Source organism: Cryptomeria japonica, chromosome 7, assembly GCF_030272615.1.
Source record: "Cryptomeria japonica chromosome 7, Sugi_1.0, whole genome shotgun sequence".
Lineage (NCBI taxonomy): Eukaryota > Viridiplantae > Streptophyta > Pinopsida > Cupressales > Cupressaceae > Cryptomeria > Cryptomeria japonica.
This window is the reverse complement of record NC_081411.1, coordinates 378,437,879-378,456,903: the sequence shown is the minus strand read 5'-3', so window position 1 is coordinate 378,456,903 and position 19,025 is coordinate 378,437,879.

The window sequence follows — 19,025 nt, the reverse complement described above, 5'->3', positions numbered from 1 at the left end:
TGAATGACAACCTCTTTGATAAGTGGACCCTAGTAATAGTATAGATGAATTAAATGAAGAAGGAGACATGAAATTCTTGGGTTAAAACACATAATTGCAATAAACCCTAAGTTCATCCATAGTTATATAATTGGGGAAACAAGCAAAGTAAAGCCACAACTAGTTCCCTTATCGGAAGATAACCTTGGAGAAATTTATATAATGGCAAGGAAAGTAGAGTCGATTTGGGAATCGTACAAAATGCCTATTGGAGTTCAAAGAGTATAGAAGAATCATGGTCTAATAACCTAGGAATGGTTAACTTATATCCGTTCAGAACCTAAGGAGAAAAGTGCAACCCAATCATGACTAGTAGCTAGGTACAAGACATTATGGAACACAATTTAACTACTTGGCACAACCGAAGTATTTTTGTAAACTATGACACTCAAGTGTGAAAGTATGTGGAAACATTAAGAAAGGATGAAACAACATGCAGTTGGAAAAGGGCTTAAGGAAGGATGGCATAGTAGTTTATAATACCTAGGTTTTAAATAGAAATAGTTGGCAGTCTAATTTTCATTTATGAGAACAATAATAGGGAGCCAAGCCATGTGGTTGGCTAAGGAAGAACTTGTATATTGTGGGAGTCTTAAGACATTGGTAATTATTGAACACCCTTATGTTATACCGTAATTGGGTAACTTAACGTTATGTTGATAAGGTGGTTTATCTAGATTGAAGGAAAACGTAAGTTATGGTGTGTCAGAATTGACTAGTAGGTAAATATAAATAAGTAATATGGAAAAAGATAAATCCCTTTTTACCCTATGTTAACAAAAGGGTGGGTGTGGGTCACTTCACGAGTATGCACCCCCCTTGTATTCACAAGTTGCATAAGTTAAGTAGAAAAGAATAAGCCAAATCCTCTGCATTGTTTGAAAATCTATCATGAAATGTGTAGGAATTAGTGTCAAGCAATATTGATCGTACTTGACAAATTTTCCACCCCAAATGGTTCTTAACCATAATGTGTTAGTAAATTTGGCAACATGCTCCTTATTGATGAGAACAAATGCATAATTAGAGGTGAAAATTCTAGGAGCTAGCATAAGGTGCTAAGGAGACAAATGAGGTCCCTAGTAAAATTATATGATTACATTATATGAATCCTAAGTGGTTCTAAGTAAACAAGTGTCAATTTTGTACTGAACTATCAACCGTGAGTGTAAGACACGAAAGTGTCGATGCTTGAGCTACACGTAACATTGAACCAAGGTTTAGCACATTAAGATAAGTGATGGAAGTCCAAGAGGAATGGATGGAGAATGGCAGAGTTGGTGCAATCACCGATTAGAATATAATTATGAATGTTAATAACCCTAAATAGATAGTGGGTTTTATCGAAAAGTGTTGCTTGTAATAGTAAGTACGTGAAGGTTAAAATGGAACATGATCTAAAGTACGATTGCAATCTTTTGCGTATAAGATATTTCATAAATAATAAAGAAATATAGATGATCTAAGAACCTCAAGAGTCTAATAATAACTTCCTAACACACCCAGGACAAGTGATCTTGGGTGATGTGCTGCGGTTACTCCCTATAGTATGGCTAGTATGGTCATCTTGTGTCGAGTTTTGTTTCCACAGTATTTTTGACTTTCTTTGAAAAGTATATTGTGACCTAGGGGCTAGTACTTTCTTTTATATTTTATATTTTTTTATTTTTATTTTTTTGGATGAAAGGACCACTAAATTTATGTTTCTTTATATTGGAGCTATGGCACTTGCCATGTTGCTAGTTTTAATATATTTCGATTGCCGGCATTTTCCTGTTTGATTGGACTTGGCAAAGTAACTTTTATTTTGATCTTTTAAAGTGTCAAGTGGTCATTTTGTTGGTTGCTATAGCTAGCCCTAGAATATGATTTGTGTAATATCTATCATGTTCATTGAACCACTGATAGTGTGTCAAGGGAGAATACCACAAGGGGTGAAATTAGGCACACAAAATAAACAAAGAAGGTTATTACGAAATAAAATAAAGAAAGGAATATCCTCCTAAGTAAAATTAATTGCGAGTAATATAAGAGAGAAAATTTATAACAAAAGATGTGTGATCTAGGCGTAATGAAATTGTGACAGTAATGAAAATTGCAGATTGGTAAAATTGGCATGTGTAAGGAGATGATTATGTGGATGAGATCCAAAATAAGTATTATTAATTTTCATCACTCCCTTAGAATGGGCTTGGTTATATACCTCAATCTTTGGGTTTTGCGAATAGTGTACCCTATGAAACTTAAACCTTGGTGCCTAGAAGTATAAACATTGTAAGCTCTAGTGGTAGAAAACTACCCTATATAAGGGCGGGCATGAAGAACTTGGACTTGATTATTCCTTGATGCCTAAGGATGTTGGAAGAAATCATGCTTCTAGGGTGGTTTACCAAGTATGTAATTAACCCCCTTTATGAGGCACCTTAATGTAAAATAAGTAGATTCATTATGAATAAACTATGATGTCAATTCTCCTTAGTGGCAAGCATGGATGGCAATTGCAGTAGGATAAACATGTTTAGACGAAACCTTAATAAGTATGACACCTAGAAATTAAATAAGTAAATTAATATGTGTAACCTTGATTCGGGAGTTGATGTGTATTATTATTATAAATTGGATGGAGCATTAATGTAATTTGTGGGAAGATAGCTTTTGTGAACACCTACCTGAGATCAAAGAAAAATGTAATAAAAATACTAAGAATTTAACCTTATGAAGATAGTACGCTATTTACAATAATAAGATGGTTTTGGGTATTTCACCCTTCTAGCAGGCAAGAATTGATTTAGAGTAACTTATTGAAATTATGGGAAATGTTATGTCCCTATTTCATATTTTACTCATGCGACTTCTAGGAGTTAGTCGAACTCTAGGGGAGGAGGATGTAGGGCCCCTCCCCAATCAAGCTTTGATTAACATAGTTGACCATGGTTGACCCTATTAATAAATGCTATAATTCAATAGGATGGGCTATGTTAGATAGATAGATTGGTGAGAAAAATAATTGAACCAAGTTATAGAATCATTTCGCCTTGTGGTGTACATTTTGATGTGTTATGAATTTGAAAACCTATATGATTCCATGATTTGGATCACATTGACATATGTTGATGCTTCATTTTATGCTTGCTGATTATGAAACTTTATATGTGGCTAGAATAGAATTACTTTGAAATGGTGAATGCCATTATTGGAATTGCAGGACTTCATTTTGATGATAGAAAAATGATGCTTATTTTATGAATGGTTCAATTTTGAGAATTACGATAATTGCTTATGTGGAATCGAATTTGAATGAATGAGATATTGAATTATTATTGTCAGATGTATGAGTGTTTGATGTGCAATGAAATCTATGTATCTGATTATGTATAATTTTTTATTACTTGGAATTACTAATGTGTTAATTGAGATGCGCAGGAAAATTATCCATGTGACCATGGAATAAATATGGAGAACCAAACCTAGACCAATGTACATTTGTTAAGCCAGGGGTTGTCTATTTGGAGAGACAACACCCCATTTGTAATGTATTTTATTTGTGAAGTAAAATATGCATGTGTGTTAATTTGATTTTATTTAATTGTGTAAACCTACAAGAGACAAATTCCATGTGTGATCTTTTATATTGTATTTTATTGTGTCACTTGACACATGTGATGATTAGTGTCATTGATTTTGACTTGTCTCTTGGAGGGAGTTTTTCTTCTACCAAAGCCATTCAAACAAATGAGTGTGGTCCCAAATTTGCCTTGGGTAGGGAGTCTTGGGAATGGGCAACTCAGGTTTGACCCGCAGGTTAACTTCAGTTGGGTTTCTAAGGGGTTAAATGGACTCCTAGGGTCAGTTTTAGGGCTTTTCCAAAGGTCCAAAGGGTATACCTATGGGTTAGGGGTAGTTTGAAACATGTGACTTCTCCCATGTGACTATTTAGTCACCTCAAAAAGTGGTATTTCCAAGGTGAGCGAAAATTCAACTTAGAAGGTCCCTCTTAGGATAGACAACCTTCCCTTTTTATGTCAAACTCTCTTCCCCATTCTCTCTCACCTTTTCCCTTTCCAGTTTTAGTAATGTGTAAGAGGTTGGGAAGAGCAACCAATGGGAACTCTCACCTCACCCAAGGGGTTGGGAAGTGTGTGAGAGGCCTTCTTAGGCAAGGATTAGGGACTTAGTGAGCAATCACCCACTCTCCATTGTTGGAGATTAGGCAATTTTTGAAATTTAGTGGTAGAATAGAATTTTGGTGAAGGGTTGGTGAAAAGTTTGTGTGGATTTGGGCAGCTCATCCCCAACTAAGTCTAACATACCTATTGGCAGATTAAGGTTGGTTTTACTTCCTTTTGTTTATGATGTTTATGTTGTTTTTGAAAGAAAGAAATGCTTGTATGAAGAGATGTGTATATGTGAAATGGTTGTAGGAGAAAGATGAAAGTTTTCATTCCATGTTCTTTGTTTATGTGTTCTTGTTGTTGGGAGTGTCCAAGACCTCCTACTCTTGGGAGGGTAGGATGGTCTTGGGGTGGAAGAAGCATGACAGCCTTGGGTGAGAGTCTCTCCTTATGGAGAGTGATTCTCAAGGGTGTCCTTTGTGACCCTTGCTGCATAGCCTTGTGTATGCATTTGGGGGTCATAAGGGGAGGAAATATGGCTTTGATGCCTTTGGGGGGCATAAGGTGTGGAGGGGAATTTGTTGTATTTTGTTTTGCCATGAGGTGGCATTGAGTTGTATTGAGCTTGCAATCTCCCCAATGGTACTTGGTCCACTTCCACCCATGGAAAGTTCATCACAAGTTGTGGTGAGAGTGTAGCTTGGGATGGGAAAATGCCTATTGAGTGTTTGCTATTGTTGTTGTGTTGTTTGCTTGTTTGTGACCCATCTAGTACTTGGTTCTCCAAGCTCGGCGGTGGCTTCTAGTAAGCCTAGGCTGGGAGGTGAGCTCTCCATGGTCAAAGTTGTGTTGTTATTGTAGGTTGCTTGGAGTGGAAAAGAAAGAGTAAAGGGAATAGTTGTTGTTTTATGTTGCAGAAAAGTTTAAAGGACAAATGTATTTAATATTGTAGCTTGTAAAGAAAAAGAGAGTCACTGTTTTAGTTATTTCCCAAAAGAAAGAAGTGTATTTATTTTATTCTTATTACTATGGAAAGGAAAATACTTGTTGGGTTTCAAACCTATTGGTATTGTTATTTACCTTGTATTCTAACTTGCTAAAGAGATGTATTTCTCCTATTTTGGTTAGTTTTGCAAAAAGGAAGATGTAATATATTAGCGAGTCATGAAAGCCCTAATCAGTAGTTTATCTGACATTCAGTTTATTGATGTCCAGGATAAAGAAAATCCCAAAGAAGTATGGGATACTCTTGAGAATATCTATGGCAGTGATGAGCATGTGAAACAAGCTAAGAAAGAAAGCCTTAGAGGAAAGTGTGAAGACATGCATCTGGTTGAAGGAGAGACCATTCAACAATATGGAATAAGAATCAAAATTGTTGTTGGAGATATCAAGAGTGCAGGTGGTAAAATGGAAGATTCCACTATTGTTAGCAAAGTTTTGAAATCCTTATTACTGGTCTATGCAATAAGGGTTGCTGCTATTCAGGAGTTGAGGTCAACAGACAAGACTAAGGTGTCCCTAGACTCCATCATTGCAAAGTTGACAGCCTATGAGCTAAATAGCTTTGATGGCAGTGTTCAAAAGACTAAATCAGCCTTTAGAGTATCAGTTGCACCATCTAGAAAAGGCAAAGAAGCTAGTACCAGTGGCAAACTAAGACAGAGCAGAGAAATGGATGATGAGGAGATCCTAATGGTATTTGAATTTTTTCTTGCCAAGAGACTTCCTAAGGGAACCAGTAAATATAGAGGTAAGCTTCCTTTGAAATGCTTCTCTTGTAACTAGATAGGACACATTGTTGTAAACTGTCCTAATGGCGATAGTAAGGACAAACCGGAAAATTTTAAGAAGTTCAAAGGAGGAAACTGGATAAACTATTTTGTAGCAATTGATGAAGGTATCGCTGATGAGGAATCAAAAGATGAAGAAAATGAGGATATTGTGTTTGTAGCAGTCAAGGAAGATGTGTCAGACAAGAAGGCTCTTGTCTCCCACTGTGATAATTCCAATGAGTGGATTATTGACAGTGGCTGTTCTCACCATATGACTGGTGACCGAAGTAAGTTTCTTTCTCTGGAAGAGTATGATGGTGGTGTAGTTCATTTTGGTAATGATGCACCATGTATGGTCAAAGTCAGAGGGTCCATCTCTTTGAATGGAAAGAGTAGTGCTGACAATGTGTATTGGGTAGAAGGTCTAAGGCATAACCTTTTGAGTGTTGCTCAACTAAATAATAATGGACTCATTCTGGAATTCAAAAATGGAGTGTACAAAATCAAAGGAAAGAGTGGTGAATTGATGGCTACCAGTATGCAGACCAAAGGTAACCTATTTCAGCTAAATGCTAATGTCAGTACATGTCTTATGGCTAAGTTTGAAGATAGTCAGATGTGGCATAGGAGACTCTGCCATGTAAACTTTTACAATATTATGAAGGCCAATAAGATCAAGGTAGTTAGAGGATTGCATGTGTTGAGAAAACTAGAAAATCCTTTGTGCAGAGAGTGTCAATTGGGGAAAATGTCTTCCTCAACCTTCAAAGTTAAATCTTTCACTACAGACAATTTACTTGATCTTGTGCATACTGATTTGTGTGGTCCTATGAAAACTATGAGTGTGCAAGGAGACAGGTATTTTATGATTCTTATAGATGATTTCTCAAGAATGATGTGGGTCACATTCCTGAAGGACAAGTCTAAAGCCTTTAGAAAGTTCAAAGCTTTCAGAGCACTAGTAGAGAAGGAAAGTGGTAGAAGAATCAAACGTCTTAGAACTTATCAAGGAGGAGAATTCACTTCTGGTGAATTCAAAAAATATTGTGAAGAGAATGACATCAAGAGGCAACTATCTGCCCCCCAAACTCCATAGCAGAATCACTTAGCTAAGAGGAACAACTAGACAGTGGTTGAAGCAGCTAGAACTATGTTGATCCAAGGAAAGGTTGCTCACACCTTTTGGAGAGAAGCGGTGAGCACTGTAGTCTACACAATGAACCGGGTACTCATTAAGAAAGGAAAGGATAAGACTCCTTATGAGTATTGGATCGGTAAGACACCAGTGGTAAGCTACTTCAGAGTGTTTAGTAGTAAATGTTATATCAAGAGGAGTGAACATCAAAGCAAGTTTGATGCTAAATGTGATGAGGGAATATTCCTAGGGTATTCCACAAAGAGCAAAGCTCTCAAATGTTTCAACATTAGGACTCAGAGAATTGTTGAAAGAATCAATGTTAGGGTTGATGAAAACTCTGAGAAACCTGAGGAAAATGGTAGAGATCATGTAGGAGATGAACCAGTAGTAACCTTCTAGGAATGGGTTGCAAATCAGCCCAATACCAGTAATTGTGCTCCTACACCGGTGGATGCTGATGCTGATAAAGATGAGGATGAAAAAGAAATGCAAGATGAATATGTTAAGAATATACCTAGGTATGTAAAACTCAATCATGATCCAAAGTAGATCATAGAAGACAAAGATGCAGAAATTCTTACAAGATGAAAGGTCAGAGAAAAATCATGTATGATCTCTAAATTTGAGCCTAAATAATTCATAGAGGCGCATAAAGATGAAGACTAGATCAAGGCAATGGAAGAAGAACTTGACCAGATAGAGAAGAATGGTACATGGTCTTTGGTACCCAGACCAGAGCATAAAAATGTCATTGGAACCAAATGGGTCTTCAAAAATAAACTGAATGAGGATGGCACGGTGGTAAGGAACAAAGCCAGACTAGTATGTAAAGGATATGCCCAAGAAGAAGGAGAAGACTATGGAGAAACCTTTGCTCCAGTAGCAAGATTGGAAGGAGTTCGTATGCTCCTTGCATATGCAGCTTTTAAAGGATTCAAGGTATACCAAATGGATGTAAAATCTACATTTCTAAATGGAATACTTGAAGAGGAGGTGTATATAGAGAAACCGGATGGGTTTGCCCTATCAAAAGATAGTGACATGGTGTGTAGGATACATAAAGCCTTGTATGGAGTGCAACAGGCACCTAGAGCATGGTATGAATGCTTGCACTCCCACCTTGTGAAGATTGGATTTGAAAGAACAAGTGAAGATAGCAATATCTACTTAAAATCAGAAGGAGATCGAATTTTGATCTATGAAGTATTTGTTGATGACATAATCTTTGGTGGAAATGACAAGATGAGTCATGACTTTGCAGATGAGATGAAAAAGGAGTTTGAGATGTCACTCATAGGGGAGATTAAGTTCTTTATTGGACTACAGATTCAACAAATGAAAGATGGAATCTTTATTACTCAGTTCAAGTATGTCAAAGAGGTGTTGAAGAACTTTGGCATAGAAGACAGCAAACCAGTTGGTACACCAATGGTGACCGGTTGTAAACTATCAAAAGAGGATGACTCAGCATTGGTAAATGAGAAGGAATACTGATCAATGATTGGTAAGTTGCATTATGTAGTGCATAGCAGACCGAACATTGCACATGCAGTGGGTATTACTGCTTGGTTTTAGCAAAGCCCAAGAGAATCCCACTTGGTAGCAATCAAGTGGATTCTTAGCTATCTAAAGGGAACTATTGACTATGGATTATGGCATACATACAATGATGATTTCAATCTGAAAGTGTTCACAGATGCTGATTGGGCTGGTAATGTGGATGACCATAAGAGCACAACCGGTGGTGCATTCTTTCTTGGTGGTAGAATGGTCTCATGGATGAGTAAAAAGCGGAGTTGTATCTCTCAGTCTATAGCAGAAGTAGAGTATGTTGCAGCTTTTATGAACTGCACCCAGACTATTTGGATGAAGCATGTATTGAATGGCTTCAAAGTTCCTGTATCTAAACTGGTAAGTATATTTTGTGACAATACAAGTGAAATTAACATTTCCAAGAATCCACTTTTACATGCTAGAACCAAGCGCTTTTAACTCAAGTATCATTTCTTGAGGGAAAAGGTTAAGAACAAAGAGGTGGTATTGGAACATGTTTCTAGTAAGGAGCAGTTAGTAGACATATTCACCAAGCCTCTACTGAAGGCTACTTTTACCTATCTGAGAGGTGAATTAGGGGTGTTGCCCCTTCAAGAGGTAATCTAAAGGTTTGTGCTCCACATCAGTCAGATCTTACTTTGCTATATATTTTCAGGATTGATGTGTTGAAGGATGCTACTCCTCAGGGGGAGTAGCATAGTGGAATAGGGAAGCTTGTGCCTCCACTTTGGCATTGTTGTCAAAGGGGGAGAAGATGTGAAGTGGAAAAGATATCTGCAGTATTAAGGAGAAGATGCGATGCAGAAAGAGAGATATCTTTGTATATTGTCATCAATGCCAAAGGGGGAGATTGTTGGCATATGTGCAGAATATGTTGACATGATGATATTGAGTTGTCATTGATGTCAATATGCTAAAAGAATGAACCGGTAATATACTCAAGAGAGAACCAGTAATATGTTGAAAGAGAACCAGTAACATGATGAAGAGTGAATAGGTTTATTGAAGTTAAGAAACTAGCAAAGTGAACTAGTATAATGATGAGAACCGATATATGTGCTAAAGGTGAAGCAGTTTCATATGGTATGACTACCAGTTGGTAGTCTCAGCATTACAGTTTCTAGTTGAAGTGTTTTGAGCCTATGTGATTCAACCGATGGCATTGTGTGTGTAGCGTCCTAAAATTGCGACACTTGCAATTTCAACTACATTTTGGTCTTCAGGATGGCGATGCAACACGCAACCTGAATGGAGACCCCGAAACTTGCTCATGATACTGAAAACTGCATTTTCTTGCACCCTGGCCTGAACCTCCTTTGCACCCTATTGTCCCGGGAGGTGGGACCAGAGTGCCCAACGCCCTGGTCCCTGGGTCCTATTTTGGGCCCGGTCTCTTTTGGACTTCAGGTCTTTATGTTTGCAAAATTGGAAAATTATCTTTCCTGGTCGGCCTAAGGTCAGGAAAATTAGTCTATTAACCCTAATTGACAAGTATATAAACTACATTTTCCTCTTTCATTCGATATGATGGAAAAATGCGAAAACGATATTCAAGCATTCAAGCATTCAAGCATTCCTTCAAGCAATTGAGCATTCTAAGTCTCCATTCAAGGCTAAGTGTTGCATTCAAGACAAGGATTCAACCATTGAAGAGAAGATCACTTACTACATACAACATACAACATACAACAAACAACAACATCTATACCTTCGCACATAAGGATACAAACATCCTTACAACAAGGTATTAGCACTTGTTTTACATTACATACATTTACATTTACAACAATTTCTCATTTCTTGGTTAATTCCAAAACCGAGGTTTGACCTAAAGGCAAACCCCTAATCCCTAACCCCCCAATCATCTTCGCTTTTCTGTGTGTAGGTTGCAGGTACGCGGCTGAAATTGAAGATCTGGAATCCTTGTGCAGAGATCAACAGATCCCCCTTCGTTTTGTAGATTTTTCGGAGGACCGTGTGCACGCCGGGCGCCATCGTCCTGACAACTTTTGCTCAAATTTGTAGGTGTAAAGCGGAAAATCACGATCGAACCCTAGTTGCTCTCCCCTCTTCCAACTCCAAGGAGAGAGAAGGGAGATTCACTAGGGTTGATGGTTTTCACTTAGGGGAGAGACTTTACATTCAAAAGAGGGGTTGAAACCCACAAGATGCAATCCCACACAATGCAAGATTGGATGCTAAATGCGTTTCAAGGGTTAAGACAGCAAGGCTACCCTCTTTTGTAAAGAATGTGCATAGAGGAATTAAGCTAGGAATGCATAGAAAGTGAGAAAGATTCGCTTATAAACTGAGATAGGGATATAGTATGAAGCTACGGACCTGGAATTAGCAGTAAAATGTCGATACGGTGCTGTCCTGCAAATTTGAGCAAAAGTTGTCAGGATGATGGCGCCCGGCGCCACGGTCCTCCAAAAAATCCGTGAAATGAAGGGGGATCTGTTCGTTTCTGCACAAGGATTCCAGATCTTCAATTTCAGCTGCGTACCTGCGACCTACACACAGAAAAGTGAAGACGATTGGGGGGTTAGGGATTAGGGGTTTGCCTTTAGGTCAAACCCCGGTTTTGGAATTAACCAAGAAATGAGCAAGAGCTGTAAATGTAAATGACTGTAAAATAAGTACTAATACCTTGTTCTAAGGATGTTTGCATCCTTATGTGCGAAGGTTTAGATGTTGTATGTTGTATGTTGTAGTAGTATGTGATCTCCTCTTCAATGGTTGAATCCTTGTCTTGAATGCAACACTTAGCCTTGAATGGAGACTTGAAATGATTAATTGCTTGAAGGAATGCTTGAATGCTTGAATGCTTGAGTATAGTTTTTACGCCTTTTCCATCATGTCGAATGAAAGAGGAAAATGTAGTTTATATACTTGTCAATTAGGGCTGATAGACTGATTTTCCCGACCTTAGGCTGACCAGGAAATGATAATTTCCAAATTGCAAACAAAAAGACCCGAGACCCCTTAGGAGACCGGGCCCAAAATAGGACCCAGGGACCAGGGCGCTGGGCGCCATGGTCTTGGGGACCAGGGCGCTGGGCGCCATGGTCTTGGGGACCAGGGCGCTGGGCGCCCTGGTCCTGAAGGACCAAGGCGCTGGGCGCTCTGGTCCCACCTCCAGGGACAGCAGGGTGCAAGGAGGTTCAGGCCAGGGTGCTTGAAAAATGCAGTTTTCAGTATCATAATCAGGTTTCAGGGTCTTCATTCAGGTTGCATGTTGCGTTGCCATCGTGAAGACCAAAATGCAATCGAAATTGCAAGTGTCGCAATTTTAGGACGCTACATTTAGCCCCCACTTTAGCGGGAGTATGTATGCTCATACTTCCGGTAAAGTACAAGGAAACAACATTGAAAGACTTTCACCACGTCAAGGAGGCAAGACACACCAAGCCCCCAGTGGACTAAGGATCTTACAACTTCGATTGACAAAGTAAAAGGGAAGATCACGAGGGAGAACCATGACTGTCAGTAGTAAGGTTCCCTCACTATGAGTCATGCAAGAAAGATATCAAAAATTCTCAAGGCAAGGTTAAATTTGCCAAGAAATTCTCAAGTATCTTGAAAAGATATGAACAGGATGTATGCCCCCCTACGTTAAAGTGATCGCACATGCCTCACCAGGGGTGATTGTTTTAACGTAGTGATACACATAAGAAATGAGAAAGGAAAGGAGCACGTTATCGCAAGGATTTAGCCCCCAAGTGTAAGATAAACCCAAGGATAATAGACACAAAACACAAAGCACGAGGTGACTTTGCTTTCCTCGGGGTCAGTATGCTGTATAATAATTCATGTATATATATCATATGTATGTATGCATAATTGTTCTTCATTCCCCAATCAAGGAAGGTCACCTAGAAGAAGGGAACACATGTGTCTTTTGAGTCAACATGAGAGAGACCAAAAGAGATCTCAATGCTTTGCATCGTCCTCAAGTAGACAACACTAAGGACAACAAATAGAAGAATGAGAATAACATATAGAAGAAGTAACACAAGAGAGGAGAGAATCTGCTATGCTAATGTAACTAGTCTAGCACGTCATCTACCCCCCGATCTTGCTGATCAATGTTTCGGGAAGGCAGGGAACACGCTAGAGGAGGAACATTCAACACAGCAGATGGAGCTATCACAAGATCCAAACAAGGGCTATGTTCATGTTCCAAGCCACATTGTTCTTGTCTAGGAGCTAGGATAAGTGCTTTAGAAAATTCATTAGATAAATGGTTATCACTATCAACAAGTTCATATTCACTATCAGAAGCAAGAGGAGTAACATTTTCATCATGAATAACATTTTCATCTATAGCATCATCAAGATTTATAAAAATAGGGTCTTTAATTTGCACAGGATCAAGACCATCATGCATCTTATGTTTTGGAGATTTCGGCTCAATCGTCGGCTGAGGAGAAAATGGAATAATGCTTGTTGAAGGTGTTTTTGGAGATTGCAAAGTTTGAGAAGCAGCTGCTTGAGCTCTAAGATGACGCTTTCGTCGGCGTTCACGTGCAGAACGATTTCGTCTAGTCTTAGTAGGAAGTGAAGAAGATTGAGGAGGAGGAATTTTCTCATCCTTATCACTTGGGTGTTTAGGTTGTCGTCTCTTAGGCTGGACAATAGGAGAAGAGGAAGGTCTCTTCTCTCTATAAAAAGAAGGAGGAGGAACTGCTCCATATAAGGGAGGAATATTTGGTTTAGGAAGGAGACCAAGTCCATCATGACGAGGAGGGATAGGTCTACTTTTAGGAAGTTTATTAGATATAGACATAGTCACATCCATAGGGATGGGTTGGGAATCTTCTTGAGGAAAGACATTAGTTTTATCTTTCAAAGGAAGAACTTCCTTCTCAAGAATGATAGGAATGTCAAGTTTAGGTGTTCTAGGTTCACTTAGAGATAGGATCATATCTGTTTTCCACTTTTGATAAGATTTGAAAAGATGATCACTTCGCGGAGGAAGAGATTGGAATTGTTTAGGCCAAAAGTAATCAAGAGGAACGCTAGAAGTTCTTTCAGCTGGTTAAAGAGACTATGATTGATAGTAACAACTTCACCATTATGGGGAAATTTCAAACACTTATGAATAGGAGAAGCAATAGCTTTCATGGAAGATAGCCAAGGATAGCCAAGCTTCACACAAAATTGTTCGGAAGATGGAATAATAGAAAAGTTCACATCAAGGGATTTGTTATGGACCTCAATAGGCAATGTAATAGAACCAATTGCAGGAGAAGAAAATGCATCAAATAGTTTCACAATCACATCTATTTTGTCATAGATCACTTGATTCAATTGCAAAGTAAAAAGAAATTCTTCAGTAATAACATTAACCATGCATGAAGGATCAATAAGCACTCCATGGCAAGGTGTATCCTTAACTTTTGCAACTATGTATAAAGGACCATCAGGTGCCCTAATAGTTTCACTGGAATCAAATGTGATGGAAGGTTCTTTAGGGTTTTCTTGCTGCTCTACGAAGTTAATCACATTCGGAGCCATAGACACAAGACCATCAGATGAAAAAGAGGAATCATTAGTCTCAATCGCATTAGAGGTATGAGAAGGTAATGGATCACTGAAAATCTGATTATTTTGGTTAGGAGGAGCTACAGATGTATTGCCTTTATCATTCACTCCAGAAACAGAAATAGTATTATTATCAATCAAATCTTGAATTTTACCCTTTAAAGAAAAACATTTTTCAGTATCATGCCCAGGCTGACGATGAAAGTGACAAAAAGATTTGTTATCAAAATAAGGTGAAGTAATCTTTACAGGATCAATTTGCCTTATAGGAGGAAGAGTAAGCAGATTTTGTTCCAATAACTTATTCATAATACTATGCAATGATTCATTCAAAGGAGTATACTTTCTTTCTTTCTTGAAAAATTTAGAAATAGGAGGCACACCTAATGCTACATTCACATTGTTGTTGATGATGTTTTCATTGAATTTGATGGCATCTCTATTCGGTTTAAACTTCCCAAATGGTTGTTGATTGCTATCACCCTTATCACTCGGAGCCATAGGATGTGATTGTTCCATTTGACTCACAGTCAGTTGATAATTGTGAAGAGTGGCACACAACTGTTGGAAAGAAGTAAACTCAGAAAACAGAAGTTTGTCTCGAATATCTTTTTGTAAATTAGAAATAAAGATTCTTTGAATATCATTGTCTCGAATTTCAGTGCTTTATTCAAATTCTTGCATTTTGTGACTTTTGAAATTAAGTGCTTAATTACAACAACTTTGATTTCCGCTTTCAAAATTGAATTTTGCGTGAAATTGAGTCAACTTTTGAATTTCAAAACTTGCATTGCTTTTGGCATTCCCTCTAAAATCATAAAATTCAAAATTTCAGTTTCCCTCTCTTTTTCAAAATTCAAATTTTGCATTTTTCGACAATCTGGGTAGGGTTCAATTTTGAGATTGCAACTTTAATTTGGCCTATCTACAGATCGTAAAACCACTCAATTTTTTCAGATTGGCTTTAAAATCATCATACCTTTCATTCCTGTAAATTTTGAAAAAAGTTGCAAGGACCGTGTTGCACTCCGAGCGCCACGGTCCTGGACATTTTTTCCAAAATTTCGGGAGGCTGTCGTGATTGCATTTAACAGCTTAAATCTAGAAGATTGGTTGATTTTACTGAAAATTGCTACCTCTAAAATCAAAACTTTCTCTCTCTCTCTAGTGCATGAGTTTTACAACAATAAGCCCTACTTACACTATTCCTGTTAGACGAAGCCGTAGAATTAAGTCTTTCCGAGGTTTAATTACTGAGGAGATGGAACCTAATTTGAATAGCCTTTTAAACAAGGACATGGGTAATTCCTCTAATAAAGATATTCGAGACAATGATATTCAAAGAATCTTTATTTCTAATTTACAAAAAGATATTCGAGACAAACTTCTATTTTCTGAGTTTACTTCTTTCCAACAGTTGTGTGCCACTCTTCACAATTATCAACTGACTGTGAGTCAAATGGAACAATCACATCCTATGGCTCCGAGTGATAAGGGTGATAGCAATCAACAACCATTTGGGAAGTTTAAACCGAATAGAGATGCCATCAAATTCAATGAAAACATCATCAACAACAATGTGAATGCAGCATTAGGTGTGCCTCCTATTTCTAAATTTTTCAAGAAAGAAAGAAAGTATACTCCTTTGAATGAATCATTGCATAGTATTATGAATAAGTTATTGGAACAAAATCTGCTTACTCTTCCTCCTATAAGGCAAATTGATCCTGTAAAGATTACTTCACCTTATTTTGATAACAAAGCTTTTTGTCACTTTCATCGTCAGCCTGGGCATGATACTGAAAAATGTTTTTCTTTAAAGGGTAAAATTCAAGATTTGATTGATAATAATACTATTTCTATTTCTGGAGTGAATGATAAAGGCAATACATCTGTAGCTCCTCCTAACCAAAATATTCAGATTTTCAGTGATCCATTACCTTCTCATACCTCTAATGCAATTGAGACTAATGATTCCTCTTTTTCATCTGATGGTCTTGTGTCTATGGCTCCGAATGTGATTAACTTCGTAGAGCAGCAAGAAAACCCTAAAGAACCTTCCATCACATTTGATTCCAGTGAAACTATTAGGGCACCTGATGGTCCTTTATACATAGTTGCAAAAGTTAAGGATACACCTTGCCATGGAGTGCTTATTGATCCTTCATGCATGGTTAATGTTATTACTGAAGAATTTCTTTTTACTTTGCAATTGAATCAAGTGATCTATGACAAAACAGATGTGATTGTGAAACTATTTGATGCATTTTCTTCTCCTGCAATTGGTTCTATTACATTACCTATTGAGGTCCGTAACAAATCCCTTGATGTGGACTTTGCTATTATTCCATCTTCCGAACAATTTCGTGTGAAGCTTGGCTATCCTTGGCTATCTTCCATGAAAGCTATTGCTTCTCCTATCCACAAGTGTTTGAAATTTCCCCATAATGGTGAAGTTGTTACTGTCAATCATAGTCTCTTTAAACCAGCTGAAAGAACCTCTAGTGTTCCTATTGATTATTTTTGGCCTAAACAATTCCAATCTCTTCCTCCGCGAAGTGATCATCTTTTTAAATCTTATCAAAAGTGGAAAACAGATATGATCCTATCTCTAAGTGAACCTAGAACACCCAAACTTGACATTCCTATCATTCTTGAGAAGGAAGTTCTTCCTTTGAAAGATAAAACCAATGTCTTTCCTCAAGAAGATTCCCAACCCATTCCTATGGATGTGACTATGCCTATGATTAATAAACTTCCTAAAAGAAAACCTATCCCTCCTCGTCATGATGGACTTGGTCTCCTTCCTAAACCAAAAATTCCTCCTTTATATGGAGCAATTCCTCCTCCTTCCTTTTATAGAGAGAAGAGACCTTCCTCTTCTCCTATTGTTGAACCTAAGAGACCACAACCTAAACACCCAAGTGATAAGGATGAGAACATTCCTCCTCCTCAATCTTCTCAACTTCCTACTAAGACTAGACGAAATCGTTCGGCACGTGAACGCCGATGAAAGCGTCGTCTTAGAGCTCAGGCAGCTGCTTTTCAAACTTTGCAATCTCCAAAAACACCTTCAACAAGCATTATTCCATTTTCTCCTCAGCTGATGATTGAGCCGAAATCTCCTAAACATAAGATGCATGATGGTCTTGATCTTGTGCGAGTTAAAGATCCTATTTTTATAAATCTTGATGATGATATAGATGAAAATGTTATTCATGATGCAAATGTTACTCCTGTTCATTCTGATAGTGAATATGAACTTGTTGATGTTGATAACCATTTATCTAATGAATTTTCTAAAGCACTTATCCTAGCTCCTAGACAAGAACAATGTGGCTTGGAACATGAACATAGCCCTTGTTTGGATCTTGTGATAGCTCCATCTGCTGTGTTGGATGTTCCTCCTCTAGCGTGTTCCCTACCTTCCCAAAACATTGATCAGCAAGATCAGGGGGTAGATGACATGCTAGACTAGTTTCATTAGCATAGCAGATTCTCTCCTCCTCTCTTTTGTTACTTCTTCTATATGTTATTCTCATTCTTCTATTTGTTGTCCTTAGTGTTGTCTACTTGAGGATGATGCAAAGCATTGAGATCTCTCGATCTCTCTCATGTTGACTCAAAAGACACATGTGTTCTCTTCTTCTAGGTGACCTTCCTTGATTGGGGAATGAAGAACAATTATGCATACATACATATGATATACATGAATTATCATACAGCATACTGACCCCGAGGAAAGAAAAGTCACCTTGTGCTTTGTGTTTTGTGTCTATTATCCTTGGGCTTATCTCACACTTGGGGGCTGAATCCTTGTGATAACGTACTCCTTTCCTTTCTCATTCTTATATGTATCACTACCTTAAAGCAATCACCCCCGGTGAGGCGTGTACGATTGCTTTAATGTAGGGGGGCATACATCCCATTCATATCTTTTCAAGATACTTGAAAATTTCTTGACAAAGTTAGCTTTGCCTTGAAAATTTTTGATATCTTTCTTGCATGACTCATAGTGAGGGAACCTTACTACTGACAGTCATGGTTCTCCCTCGTGATCTTCCCTTTTACTTTGTCAATCGAAGTCGTAAGATCCTTAGTCCACTGGGGGCTTGGTGTATCTTGCCTCCTTGACGTGGTGAAAGTCTTTCAATGTTGTTTCCTTGTACTTTACCGGAAGTATGAGCATACATACTCCCGCTAAAGTGGGGGCTAAATGTAGCGTCCTAAAATTGCGACACTTGCAATTTCAACTGCATTTCGGCCTTCACGATGGCGACGCAACACGCAACCTGAATGGAGACCCCGAAACTTGCTCATGACACTGAAAACTGCATTTTCTTGCACCCTGGCCTGAACCTCCTTTGCACCCTGCTGTCCCGGGAGGTGGGACTAGAGTGCCCAGCACCCTGGTCCTTCAGGACCAGGGCGCCCAACACCCTGGTCCCCCAGGACCATGGCGCCCAGCGCCCTAGTCCCTAGGTCTTATTTTGGGCCCGGTCTCTTTTGGACTTCGGGTCTTTATGTTTGCAAAATTGGACAATTATCTTTCCTGGTCGGCCTAAGGTTGGGAAAATCAGTCTATTAACCCTAATTGACAAGTATATAAACTACATTTTCCTCTTTCATTCGATATGATGGAAAAAGGCAAAAACGATATTCAAGCATTCAAGCATTCAAGCATTCCTTCAAGCAATTGAGCATTCTAAGTCTCCATTCAAGGCTAAGTGTTGCATTCAAGACAAGGATTCAACCATTGAAGAGGAGATCACTTACTACATACAACATACAACATACAACAAACAACAACATCTATACCTTCGCACATAAGGATACAAACATCCTTACAACAAGGTATTA